Source organism: Papilio machaon, chromosome 5 (assembly GCF_912999745.1).
Source record: "Papilio machaon chromosome 5, ilPapMach1.1, whole genome shotgun sequence".
In the NCBI taxonomy this organism is placed as follows: domain Eukaryota; kingdom Metazoa; phylum Arthropoda; class Insecta; order Lepidoptera; family Papilionidae; genus Papilio; species Papilio machaon.
In genome coordinates this window covers 7,694,003-7,707,668 of record NC_059990.1, presented here as the reverse complement: position 1 = coordinate 7,707,668, position 13,666 = coordinate 7,694,003, and positions in this window count along the sequence as shown.

The following is a 13,666-nucleotide window of genomic DNA, read 5'->3' as shown; positions in this document are numbered from 1 at the left end:
TTCAGCCCTCTTATTTTGCTATATTTTTATTTTAAAACATTTATAGCTACTGCATATTTTACTGCTTTCGGTACAAACCTTCTCTTAGTTCAGTAAAGTAGCTTGAATTAAAAGCTAAATGATTGGTCTTTATTTGAATGAACATGTGTCCATTCTTTAAAAATGCAATTGTCCGTTCGTGAACAGATTTGAAATGTAAAGGAATGTTGCCTTTTTAAATTTAAATAAAATACAAGTCACTTTATTTCTCTGTAAGTTCAGTGTAACCTTATCGCAAAACAGTGTCAACAAACGAAGTGTGAATTCCGCACGGGTAGCCTGACTGACCCTACGGCGCTCAGTTGATCGATATCTTTTTTCTTTTACAAGTTTCAAACCCGTACTGTATCACTTTTATAACGTAAGCATATAGTGCGATAAATGTTTAAAGCAGAAGCTGAGCTGAAAAATTTAAGTAATCAAATAGCTACTTCGTTGCAGGTTTGTTTGCTACGCAACTCCAAAATTCTTGCAAGAGGGCTAAGTACGGATATTCGTGAAAACGTAACATAACGTCTTCAGCAAAACTTATATTAAAATTTCAGCAGAGCCCTACCGGGCGTAAAATACACTAATAAATCTACTCTAAATTTTGTCGTTGACTACGAAGGCGCGTGTCGCAAATATTCGTACTAGGCCCTCTGGTTTACACAACAGCAAAATTCGAACAAAACCATGTTGTTATCTAAGAGACATCTTGTTCGAATATTTTGGCTGGTAAGGAAGATAACGAAATACCTCACATGTATTTTAGATAGTTATACCTCTACTTTGTGCGGTATTTCTGCACTAAGGTTGTGTCCACACCAGAGGCAATTACATTATCTGCTTCATCTACATAAAATATACACTACGCCTTATTAATCTGCTTAATTTAATATAGGTACAAATTTGTTCGTAATGCATTATTCAATGGTTGAATTATGCATTACGTATATACCTATATGTTGTAGTAAAATGTCTTGATGCTTGCAAAATAAATTTTCTGACACTGAAGAGGCACTAGAAGAAAAAGAATTAGTAAAATGGATTGGTACAATGATTGTTAATTAAATTGATGAATTATTAAAAATACATAACCCCATTATTTTTTATTTTATTTTTTTAAATTATTCAAACAGTTAATAATAAAAAAAAATGGAATCAAAAACTGGTGAATTAAAATCTAGTCAAATAGTTCTTCTAAACTTCTTTTATTTCGTAAAATTTTAACATCACAATTGTGTAGAAGCAATGCCTAGTAGTATGTGAATTTCAATTTCCAATTCGTTCCTACAATAAGTCCTGGGAGTTTTCAGTCAGGAATTGTACAAAAAGGAGAACAAAATGCTACTGTGCTATCGATTCTTTTATCGGCTTTTACTACGTTTAACATAAAAGATTTTGTTGCATTTTCACATTTAATAATAGTATCAAGATGGATTACAATTGAAAATCTTTGTTGTCTTTACTACACTTTATGTAGGAGACTACGTGGCAAAAGAAGTTGGTACTTATGGGAATAAAAACGCGGTAGCGATGTGGTCTACACTCCCTCTCTCATTAGTCATACTACAGAAGTATTAAAATTTTTAATCCATATTTATGTCCTACGAAATCTTGGTACTTTACCAATGCAACAGGTTTATTTATTAAACTGTAACCGATGTACTTCTTTGAAAATTAAAATTGTCTTTTGTATTCATTTCTTAACCTTAAATCAATCTAAAATATTTAATATTAATTTATTACGATACTAGAAAAAGTTAAAATAAATTAAGGTACAAGTTGATACTTTCTACTTTAAGTTAATCAATGTCGATGAGAGTTTCAAGAACTCGACCTCTTGTTGTCTGTCTCCGTCGAGACATTGAACGAAACTTTGCAACTTGTATCTTCGACTTAACTTAATCATGTTTCCCTCAACTTGAACGACATTAAACATCGCTTGTTGATATAAGTTATTTATAAAATTAACTTTTACCTGTGACTTTTTATATTTTAAGCGTTTTTAAGGATCATTTGTGTTTAAGTATCTAGTTAACATTAAATTATTAAAAATATATTTTTCGGATTTTTATTATTTATTATTTTTGAATTATTTCGGATTATTATTGTTGTCACATTAATTAATATAATATAGTAATTAAAATAGTTAAAACATTAAAAGCAATATGTTTAAAAAGATTTATAATCGGAATTTCTTTCTACGTATAACATTTTTTTACTTCAAAAGAAACTTTAAAATCTCTCCAGCCTCTGTCCACACTAAGCCTGGACGCGTTTTCTATTACATTTAAACTCAATATCGTCTGTCTGTTGACGATCAACTCACGGGACCGTGTAACAGCTACTCTCACCGTAAATTTTGCCAGAAATTCACAAAATCCCATTTTAAAATTATCCATAGCTAATGTGTAAAGGTTTTCTATGGGTATTTATGTTTAGTTGATTTATATAAAGTTTAATTAAGCTTACTTCTTTTATTTATTAAATGTATGTATTCACATAAGTAAGAATTAAAAGTAACAACATGCCTAATTGTGGTTTTGCTCTTTACTTAATCCAGAATTGTACTTGTCCTTTACTGACACATCTTGTTTCTAAAGTTCTTATTGGAACTTATCCATTTCTCTATCCTTGATGGAACCTATCCATCAAGGATAGAATTCTAAATTATTGTACTATTTTAGTGTTGTATATCTAATATATAAAATTCTCGTGTCACAGTTTTCGTCACCGTACTCCTCCGAAACGGCTTGACCGATTCTCATGAAATTTTGTGAGCATATTCAGTAGGTCTGAGAATCGGCCAACATCTATTTTTCATTTTTTTTTAAATGCGCGCGGACGGAGTCGCGGGCGACAGCTAGTTGTCTATATTATTTGTGATCTGATTAGTTTTCGTTTCGCATCTACAATGATGCGAAACGAAAACTAATCAAACTTTAAAGTCAGTTCTGTATGATATTGATTGTGACGCTGGCTGATTTAACTGCAAAACAGCTCCCCAGTCGTCGAGTGACGTTGATTGATAAGATGGAATTTCCCTAACCGTTTTATATCGATAACATACGCTGTATTAGACACGATATATTGCTTCCTTTTATTTTACTTACGTCATTGTCAGTCAAAGAGGCAGATAGGTTTTTGAGTGAGTAACATTTATTTATTTTCTTTTCGAAGCTGATTGCAGATTTATTCGCTGAAGTGATATTTCGTGCGTATTTTTTCCACAGAATAAAAGCACCCATATTTACTTATTATTATTAATAAATAATGACAACTTTATTTGATAAAACATTAGCTTATAAGATACGAATTGGCCGAAATCGGAAAATTCAAAAATATAACCAATGATTAAAGTAATATCGAAACTGGTAAAATAGTATAAAACTTTACTTTCATGTTACAAAGAAACAATTTTGCTCTTTATGCATATTGTATTTATGTACTTTGATTCTAAACTGCTTCTTCTTGTATAAACAAAACACAATAAAAAAACTTGTACATGTTTTTAGTTATAAAATTTTATTGACTTGTGTGTGTTGCAATTATTATTATTACCTTACTTAAGCTTTTGACCTTGATAATATTCATGAGACACGTAAGGGTAGTGAGGACAAACGACACAAGGTTCTCGTCTATTGAGTTTATGTCTCGCCCGACCTGACAATATCCCCTTCGCTCGTTACATCAGATTATTAGGTCTTGGAAAGAATTTATGCATTGCAATAATTCTTCTACATTGCTCTTGATTAGAAACCATCTGTAGCTTTAAAATGTTTTAGTAGAAAAAATCTATAGCTACAGAAAAAAGAATATAGGGGTATGAAAAACCGCCAATTAAAAAAAGATAAAAATACTAAAACAAAGGTACACAATAAGTTTAAATCCTCCACGTCTATTTTTTTTATCGAATTTCAGATTCCTCGATATGGATCGATAATATGGAAACGGGCAAGACATGCACCAAAGATATCGTAAAAGGAATACAGTTATAACACTACAAAATTAGACGTATCCTTAATATTAATAAAGAATTTTGTTCGCTGAATCATTCCAAATTAGTTTTCAAACAATATATTTGCCCCTGAAGCCCACTTGTCACAATATTGTGCAGAATAATGGGCAATAAGTCGCTATAATTCTGTCACGTAAAGCGTGATTGGATTCAATACGTACTCGTCAATCTATTCTCATAGGGATTAGTAACTAATACACGAATCGTCTGTAGTCAATGTCAGTTTACTGATCGAATTTTTTTTTGTAATAAAGTTAACAAATGAGATTTTTTTTTACTAAAACATACAACTTTAAACATAACCTAAAAATATGTAAAAAAAAAACTGGCTTGTAGCCAGATAAGCTTTCCAAATTATTGAATATTTTCATTAGCAGAGTTTTCCATATGGCGAGACTGGTTCATATAACCCCAATTACGCTATTAAATTTACGAACTGGAACAAATGAGAGATACAAAGACATAAGTTGAAAAGTTCTTTGATATTATAAAATATCTATTTCATATTTACTTTTAATACGGTCTTTGTTTACTTTGGTAAATTAAAAACCAACATTTTACAAAATTCAAAGATCAACCTTTTTTAAGTTCCGGAGAGCTTAAATCCCACCGGTTTAGAACGGCGGTAAAGCCTTTCTAATGCGAAAACATGTGGGCCCAAGTGTGCATTATAACAGGCTGCTTGGATTAAAAGTAACAAAATTATTCAACAGGAAAGATCGAAGCTTAAACAAAAGTACCCTTTATCGTGTTTGATTGTTTTGGATATACTTTTTTATATCAGGCGACAAAAGCAAGTCCCTGTTAAGCAACCGCTACCGATAGACATTTTCCATTATCATTATGACAATGTTAGAATGATATTGCTTCCAAAAAAAATGTTAACTCTTCCTTGGCCAAGTCAATATTAGGAGAATGGAACGTAAAAGATTTATTACCATACTCGTATTTAACGAAGTTAACTTTTATTCGCAACTTTTTTCTTCCATTTTAAAAAGTTACGTTTATTTTCTTTACTTCCAAATCTTTCAAAAAGACAAATAACTTTATTATTGAGCAAGCATTCCGCCGCCGGTACAATACGTTACTTGTCATTACGTAATCATGACGATACAAAGTCGCGATGTATGAATAAAAGGGTAGCTCATTTTGTCGAAACATGAAACTTACTCTTTCTTTTGTGAATTTTGAAAGAAGTAATCCAAATAATTTTACTTCATTTGTTCATTTGTTCAACATGAAAAGAACATCTAACGTACTTTAATGTACAATATTTTTATAAACTGAATATTTTACGCATTTTCATAGAATATTCATGAACGTTTATTTTTAATTCTCATTTTCGTCTATCTGAATGGCCAGTTCAATCTCTTTGATATTAAACAATCTTAACACCTACCAAAAAGGTTGAATACGTAAACTTTATAAAACAATTAGTATGTGATAAGTACTTAACATTGAGTTGTTTGTTCATTTGTTACTTTATGAAACCTTAAACTGCAAAAGCTATCAATATGTCGTAGGACACTGCGCATTTGGTAGCTGCTAGCTCTCGACAGGAAACTAATAAAGCAACTTGAACGTGACAGCGCTCAAGGTTCGCCTGCGACCGACGTACGAACACAGGCAAACTATTAATTTGGAGCACAAACCTATTATTTCTAAAATTAATTTGTAATATCTGACTCTATAAAAACTATATAGTGTGGGAGTAGACCTTAGTTTGAAAATAAACAGCAATTAGAAGGATTCGATTTTACCTCGGAGGATGATAACAAATAGATTATTTAAATAGAGCCCACGACTTTATCAGCGGAATGTTATTTCAGGTATCAATAGCAAAAACGGTGCTTTTGGAGCGCACCAGAAGTATCTCACGTTAACGTTGTCATCACTTTAAAATAGAATTCCATGATTAAATATGATTTCTGAACAGACTTTAAAAAGATTTAAATAATATTGTTATTGCTAAGTACGCTATTATATTTTATATTCTTTTGAATTATAACTATGTAAATACTAGCTGTCGCCCACGACTCAGTTCGCGCGGAATAAAAAAAAAAGGTAATAACTAGCCTATGTGTTCTTCCAGATTATGATCTACATCTATGCAAAATTTCATCGAGATCTGTTGAGTCGTTCTGGAGACAAACAAACATCCATCCGTCCATCCAAACATTCACATTTATAATATTTGTAAGATAGATATGAATTTCTAATTAATATTGTGTTCGGGTAAAACTACAAATAAGAAATAGAGTAATAAAAAGAAGTTTATTAAACGGATTACAAATAAAACAACAAAAAGTTATCAAACTTGTAATCAAATTACGTTCTATAACTACGGTGGAAATTAGTTTAACCTTGTTACCGTTATGTTAGCTTGTCGGTGATTTCAAATGCAGCCTAACTCAATAATACTGATAATATGTACTACGTGTAACTGCAAATATTACATTCCAGATTATATCACTTTATAGGTTATTTTTTAACTACTTTTAGATTAAACAGAAATAGTCGTTTATAAGACACCTAATATTTTTATAAAACCATAGTCTGATAATTATATTTAATTAATATCCGGAATACATATTAATATTTAGGTATTTATGTCGATTAAATTATGTTTGGAAAATACTTTCATTTAATATTGGTATAATTTTTCGAATAAACACTAAAATTGTACCCTGTTACGTTAAAATAAAAGTTTTAGTTTGAGATCCACATACAGTTTATAAATGTCGTAAATTATTTGTAGTCAAATCCTGAATAAATATTTACTAATAATAATTATTCTTTCAGAGATATTTTTCCGATAATTATAACTAGGATTTTTTAAGGTTATATATCTACAAAGTCCTACTAAATCGGATTAGTCAAAGTTCACGTTATAAATTAATGAAATCTTTAATGCTTGAATAGAATCAGTAGAAAAGTTCGTTGTTAGCTATTTTGCAAATCGAATAAATTAACTTAAGCATCTTAAAAGCAAACCGAAGATAATAAAGTACAATATAATACTTGGAAATAAATTCTAACATACTTTTTTTTGGGAGAAGGAAGTATCAATATATAGATTCACCTTATTTAAGGAACATCCTGTGTGTAAGTAATACTTGATACATATAAATCAGTAGCCATCGTCGATTGCAGAGTATCCCAGAATATTCATAAAAACTCACCAGGGCAATTTACAACTAACACCATGTATGTTCCACTGGATTAGAATTACCTTGATAGAAAATTCTATACACAATGTACTACTACGTTTTCTACCTAAATTACGATGACGATAAAAGCATAAGGGCATTGAGGACGGAACGGCTCACGGCTCGATCCTATATTCATTTTATGTTCCTGCCCGACCCTGTGACATTCCTACCGGTCGTAGTTACAAGCTTCTTAGAAAGGATTCTTACGCTTTATATGTAAACCGCTCACCGACACATTTGGAGCGAAATGTTTTATTAAAGTTCACTACAACTTCAAAGCTTTGTGATTTTCAGGATTACATGTAACTTAAATAAGAGCCTTAAAACTATTTTATTAAAAGTAACATGAATTTTTAATTTTACTACATCTCATTCATTCACTTTCAGTGAATTTCATTGCTTTTTTACTCCAAAAATGTTTTCATATTTCATTAAACCAACAAAAATTCCATTACGAATCACATTTTCACCCTTAAAATGTTTTCGAAAAGGTCGAGTATAAATGGTAATTTTAACTATAACATTTCGTTGGCACTGGAGAAACACTCTTACTTCAAATTTGCACAAATTGAGTTAAACTAAATTGGTCATAGCTTCCACTTAACCTAAGAAAAAATTTTAAAATATGAGCTTTGACATGACATGGAATAAGCGAAATTTCGCAGTTTAACGCGTGCTAGAGTTTTATTTCAACATTTCCTGAACTCTTTTTCTTCCACAAAAAATTGCAAATTGACGTTTGAATTATTCATGAAACAATTTACTTTCTTCATGTTTCTTATAAAAAGTCAGGTGAAATTAACATATTTGTTGCTTCGTTCGGCATAATTAGTATTATCAAAAATTGATGTAGAAAATGAACTTGTTGATTTTTTTACTCAGACTCTAATTAATCATGATATTAAGCGACCATAAAAGTATCATCTAAAAAAACGTTTTAGTTTTAAATCAATATGGTTACACAAAACCGATATCGAAATGCTTTTTCCATTTGTGTAATGTGTTAATACAAATAAATAATAAATAAATATGCATACGTCTACGTCGCCTCTTTTTAATATTTTAAATGTGAAAATGTTGAAGAACGTAATACAAATGTCTGGCAAACTTAATAACTTAAAGTGGTTATTAAGTAACGTGTTGAGTCGCTTTGCATATACAGATTAAAGTGAGCTAAGAGAGCCATATAGTTGGTAATTACTGCGCACTCTGTTAAATTGCTTGCCCCTGCTGACAGCCTCTATATTGTGTACTTGCACCCTTGCTTAAGAAATTTATTTATTCCAAAATTAAAACTTTTCAAGTCGTTTCAAAGCTTTAAAAAATTAGAAACGTAAATGTACACGTACTTACAGTTCATAATAAACATTAAAAAGGGCGATCTCAATTATTATGATGCATTTATTATCAAAAAGAAATGTTTATTAGAATCATGTGTTTTTTTCAGCTTTTGATACTGTAATTAAATTAAGACTTTTAACGGAGAAAGGTACGTATAAAAAAAAGTTAGATCTAAAATTTATGTTAAGGTTAATTATAAAACGCGTTTGTTGCTAAGCTACCAATTTCGTGTTAGCAGATATTGTAGGTTAATAGAAAAATACCTCGGACGGCCGAAAATTCTTAAGTGATTCGCCGACAATGATGAAAATACCGAAGTACAGCAGGTAATGAAATTCAGGCGTGATTCGCAAGCAAATGCTTAACACTCAATGACAAATTTTTCCTTTCATTATTTCGCAAATCATTATCTAAACGAATTAAAGATTATAGACAGCTAAAATAATTTAAGGACTTATTGATTTAATGTACTGCTACGAGTATAAAGTCGTTATATTTTTTTCTATCCTCAATCTGTCTATTGATATGATATTTACATAATGAGATAAGACAAATCATTAATTTATATTCAGTTGTGTCAGACAAAATCCGGATTGAGATGTGTCTCGGCTTTTACCGTTTACAAAGGCCAGATGCGACGAAAGAGCACTTAGGACGTACCAACGGCACATGACTCGATTCTAAATTCAGTTTACGTCACAACTCGCTCTCCAGCGCATGGGGACGCTCGTTACATAGGATTATTCGGATCTTTGGGACTTGTGCGTTTTGTAGAATTTCCCTACACTCAAATAGCGATTCTTTGTTTGTACGCGTCAAGAATTTATTGAGGATTTTATTAGCAACTGAACCGAGACAATTGGTACTCTCTAGGGTTTTTTCTGAGAGTAAAAAGCGAAGTAACCAGTGATTACTCTGAATTGTTCTAAACTTAATATGAAATTGTTAAGGCAGCTCAAATAAAAGTATGAAATTTAGTGGTACTCTCTATTCTTTTTTAAATCAAATCGAACATTTACGTCGTAATTTATTACAAAGAACACACATACGATTTGATTAAATGGCCCACACTAAATTGTGTGGTACTCATATTGTATATGCTACAAGACATAATAGTTTGTTGCTATCACTTTCCTCATATATCATAGTGGTTCCGCAAGCATGGCGCAGGCAGCTACAGCTAATGACCCTCAATTTATAACAGACACGTTGAGTATAGTACGCTATTTTATCAAATGTAGTAAGAGTTTTTATACAGTAGAAGATAAAAGAAATCACAATATACTCGTATCAACTAAAACAAACACCTGTCGCGTTAATTACGTAGTTTCTTTTCACTACATAAAGGTGTTAACTAGTAGGTGATTCAGCCTGAATAAGAACATACAATAATGATTACTTGTTCATACCCATCTCAAACTTACGACAGAGTTGTTTATTTAGATCTGTAACTTTTTAGCCGGCTTGAAACAGAAGGAGGTTCGTTATTTTTTTCTGTGTAACCACATAACTCGGCTCTTAATGCTCTGATTGTAATTCTTTTCCTATTCGAAAGGCAGTGCTTGTTCCTTTCTTCTTCTTACGGTGCCTCTTCATCGTTAAAGGTGGCCAACTTTGTGAAGATCCTTACTAGTTGTTTTAATTGTAAGTAGTTCATTGGACAAGACAATTACATTATAGTTGGCATTCAGGTGTGATAGGAATCTTTGAGTCTGTTTACCGGCCATTTCCTCTCCAATACGACTCCCGGCGCTCGTTAAAACAATTTATTACAACCCAACGGAAAGATTTATTCAACTAATGCCTTTATTTTGGATTACGTCTTTATCGCATTTCTTTATTTAATATTATAAAATTTCCTTAGCATTTCCGCTAGAGAAATTGTAAAAAAACCTAACGCATTGTAAAATCTTACTAATAATATAAATGCTAATGCTAAGATGGACGGATGTTTGTTTCAAGTTATCTGCATAACGACTAAACGAATCTTCATGTAATTTTGCGCAGGTGTACAACATGGCCTGGAAGAACACACTTATCACTTTTTTTTAATTACGCGCGAACGGAGTCGCGGGCGACAGCTAGTATGTCATAAAAATCATAAGGTAAAGTTTTTCTAAGCCTTACTATTTAAACTAAAAATAAACGAAAAATAAAGTCATATGAATTAAGATATCCAGAAATATATTGCTTTCTCTATTTTATTCTAAGGTAAAGATATAGGAGGACCATGTTTAGTATAGATGTTTCGTTATTAGAAACAAACATTAAAATTTAAGTTAAAACGACACAAAAGTGTTGTTTAATTACTTATCTAACTAAAGTCGATGCAGTGCATACTAAATTCAGCATTTAGAAAACAAAATCTTTCACCCAATTAATCGCCTCCTCTCTGACTAATCTCGTGATGCTCGTTAAATACAAGTTTACTTTTATTTGTTAGATACATTTTATAATTGAAAAATGTTGTTACAATTGGAAATGTTAGACAAATATTTAGGAAAACTTTATATAATTTTGCATTGCATTTTAATTGATTTATGTACATAGCTTAAGAACCGAAAGGTGTTGGAGGCTCTTTAATTCCGCACATCATAACCGTTTCTTACTTTCTTGACAGAGTTATTGTTATTCTTAACGTTAAAAAAACAACTAAATAAAAACATATCACAATCATGGCAAAAAAGACTTAAATGTAGGTCTTGAAATAAAAAATAAAAATTCTCTTAAAAACATTAAAAGATATTTTTATATAACATATCACTAACCGTTGGTTTCTGAGACCGAAACTTCTGTATAAAACATATCGTCATCTCATTATCTTTGACAAAACATATATAACAATATATTTTTAGTGGGGATTTTGTTTTGAGAAACCCACGATTAAAGTAATTACTTCAGGACGTAATGTAAAAAATTATTTAACAATATATCTTAAAATATTTAAATTCGAAAGTATGTTATGAATTGTTTGGAAGAAATCTACTTCACAAGCCAACTTGCTGCTGTTAATATTATTTATGTTTAAGAACGATAGCGAACAATTTAGTAATAGCCACATATAATATTAAAGCTCTAAATAACAAAAATCTGATTTATTATCGTTACATTATACGGAGAATTTTTTGTATCTATAAATTACTTCGAAGTATTTACACACATATTATACAATAAGTATATTGTACATAAAATGTACAATACATTTATGTATGTGATATAAAACCATAATTAATACGGTAATACTAATTACTCACCTTTTCAGTCGGCTCCAATAATTTTCAAATCACGTTAAGTCCAATATTTTGATATAAAATGATCACTTAAAAATACTACTAAGTTAATGTAAAATTCACAATGATTTTATTATATAACAATCACTTATATTTAACTCCGTTTAACGTATTTCAAATCGCCGCGGAAACTTACGCCTGAATTTCCTTTACAAATAGTTAAAAGCAACACGTAACTTCCCTTACAGCGACGCTGATGTACTGCTGAATATCGTAGCTCTACGAAACTACGTTCCTCTACAACCTTATTTCTGACAAATAACCAACAAAACACAAATATGTAGCCTCACAAGCGTTATACGTACATTGACGCTTTTTGGTCTAAAATGTTGCAAAGTCAAGAATTAAACTGTCAATGTATAGTGTACAATACAATTTTACGTTGTAACTTAAATATGTGATCTAGAAATATCTACCAGTAAACTCTGTAATCGTGGAAAAGTTTTAAATATCCTCGTGCCATGTATAATGTTTGTTAATTGGTGTTTTTTTATAGGACAGGACGTTTTTTTTTAATTAATTTAATTAATTTATTTATTTATATTAAACAAGGTACAAAATACAGAGTTACAATAAAAGTGTCTATAAACCCATTGTGGGTTTGTCCAGACACTTTGGTACTACGCTATGAAATATAACAAGGTAAGTTTCAATTTTTTTTTAACAGCAACTATGTGAGATCGCTCGTATAGTTTAAGCTATTGTTTATCTTCCCCTTGACCAATAATAAAATTAGACAAATTATATTCCCTTGATTATATAGCTTAAAACATGAATGTTAGAATAAACATAGGATTATAAATTATCCATAAAATAAACCAGGCCGAACCGCTCTTCACCAAAACGCATAATTGAGATAAGAATTGCCATTAGGTTTCATTTTATCAAACGTATTCACGCCGCACACTAACGCTGATTATGCCTTTGAATACCAAATCAGAGTAGAAATCAGAAATGTCGAGGGAAATGAAATTTATCACAGACATACCACGAAGATTATCTCGTTTCCATCTATTCAGAGGATAATGGTAGTCTGAACTAGCAAGCGTTGCTATGTAAGTATGTAACACAAGTTCCAAAAAAGCAAGAAACCATCTATCTTCATCCTATCAAAGTTTCATCACAATCTGTCCAGTGATTTGGACGTGAATCCATGACAAAGAATTAAACCTAGATTTTTATTTATACTTATAGAAAATTCTAGTTTGAATTAAGACAAAAGAAATATTTTCATCATCATCATCATCTCCCTGGCCTTATCCCACTTACGTGGGGTCGGTACACAAGGTTTTATGAACCTTAAAGTTTTGGCTTAAGTTTTTACGGCCTTCCGCCTGCCTGTCGTCAACCCTACTTGGGAGGAAAAATTAAAAAAAAAAGAAATATTTTATTATTATAATTTAGTTGGTATATCAGCCAGCTTAAGTTGTAATATTTGTTGTTAGAATTTGCAGACAAGTAATTTTATTTCATCTCCATAAATAAGACTAAGTGAAGCCATAACGAAGAGAACTACTATTTTGGTGAGCCAAGTATGGCCCAATAAATCGAATAAGTTTCCTACTTATTATAATTTCTTGGAACTTTTTAAGATGGTTTGTTATGATAAATGTTGTTTTTTTTTCTTTTCATTTACTTTAGGCAATGGAATTTATTTCAACAATAATTTATTTATTAATTTAATTTTACTGATTAATTCATATTATAATTAATTTTATTTGGACTGTAATTTTAGTTAGTAATCAGTAGACTGTAATTTTAATTAATAGTCATTATCATCA